The 1568-nt window shown below is 44.7% G+C and overlaps 1 pseudogene; it reads left to right on the forward strand.

The window, feature by feature from the left end:
* Nucleotides 1-235: 235 nt before the first annotated feature.
* LOC126595494 (uncharacterized) lies at nucleotides 236-1285 on the forward strand (annotated as a pseudogene).
* Nucleotides 1286-1568: the final 283 nt, after the last annotated feature.

Genomic DNA, 1568 nt, shown 5'->3' on the forward strand with positions numbered 1-1568 from the left:
GTGACGCAAGGGACCATCAAGTTATCTGGACGGGAGCTAGCTAACGTAGAGAAGGTGTTGAGGGTGCCCAAAGAGTATAGACATTTGGGCAAGCTACAATCCTTATTTCGAAAGTACGGTTTCCAGCCCCTAGTGTCGAAATGCCAAAGACGAGCAAGTAAGTTGTGTCTTTCATTTCGCCCCCTCTTTCTTTTACAAAGTTGCATTCCTTACTTTGATTTTTCTTATTCAGTGGAGAAAGTGGGCAAGAAAGGGGAGACTAACGCCAAGAAAGGGAAAACACCCATGTTAGTTCCCGTAGACGACATTTTGTTTCACAAGGGAGCTCGTAAGCACCGAGTGAGGCCAACCCCTAAACCTAAGTCGCAAGAGGAGGTTCTCAAGATTGCTACCTCAAAGAAGGCTAAAGCTGAGGCCATCGGGTGTACTGCTGCCATAGTTGCAGGGGAGGAGAGACGACTGTTGCCTCCTCTTCCTACCATCAATCCCATATTTCCTCTAACCATGGATTCTACTGACCAAGAAGGTGGCCCTAGTTGTAGCCGTAAGAGAAAGTATAAGGAAGAGATTGGCATCATTCATTGGAAGAACTTGAAGGTTGCCATGCAGCCAAGTAGTTTTAGGTATGTTAATAATTGCCTGGCAGGACGTCGATCCATTATTAATGAGCTTGGCGAGCCGCTAGATGAGAACAAATCAGATCGTGACCAGATGATGAGGTTATCTTCTTATGTAAGTGTTACTTTGTCATTTCTTTGCTTTCTCCCCTCTTTTTCCTGGTAGTGATGATTATCTTGTCATGTAGGTCATGACCGAGTACAATGATAGATTATGAGAAGTCGAGCGGTATAAGGCCAAGTTTAAAGAGAATAAGCAGCTTGTTAATGACGCCAGAAAAACGAGCAAAGCTTTGGTTGATGCCATTCGCCTTAAGGATGAAAACTTTGAGAGTTTGAAGAGGCAGAATGGTGAGAACGTGAGGCTCAAGAAACAATTGGAAGCAACTAAGGAACAGTTGGAGACAACCATCCTTGAGGTTTCCAAGGTTAAAGGGGAGTTGGATAGTGCCTTGGTTGAGGTTTCTTGGCTGAAGAGGAGTATCCCAACTGAGAGGGATGCTGTTGTGCAGGAGTTCTTAGGTTCCCAGGCCTTTCACGGTGTTTTTAGACCTTGCTACATCCGGGCGGCTAATTTTGAGAAAAGGAAATGGATGGCCGTCCTTGAGCGTTACGACAATGGAAGCATTATCCAAAAGTACCGTGATGAGATGGATGAGTACCGATAAAAGGGTGAAGCCTTCGTCCTCGCAGTTGATCCTAGTAGTGATGATGACTCTGATAATAAGGCTAGTATCAGTGAGCAGAGTGATATTGTCAGGGGTTCGGCCTCAGATGAGGATAACTCGTAGTGCCTTCTTTTTCTGCATGTACTATGGATGTATGAGTTTGTTGTTTGTATGGCATCTGCCATGTACTCTGGATGTACTAGTTTTTTGTTTGTGTGGCTTGTTCCATGTACTTTGGATGTACTAGTTTGTTGTTTGTGTGGCATGTGCCATGTACTCTGGA

Source organism: Malus sylvestris, chromosome 13 (assembly GCF_916048215.2).
Source record: "Malus sylvestris chromosome 13, drMalSylv7.2, whole genome shotgun sequence".
NCBI lineage: Eukaryota > Viridiplantae > Streptophyta > Magnoliopsida > Rosales > Rosaceae > Malus > Malus sylvestris.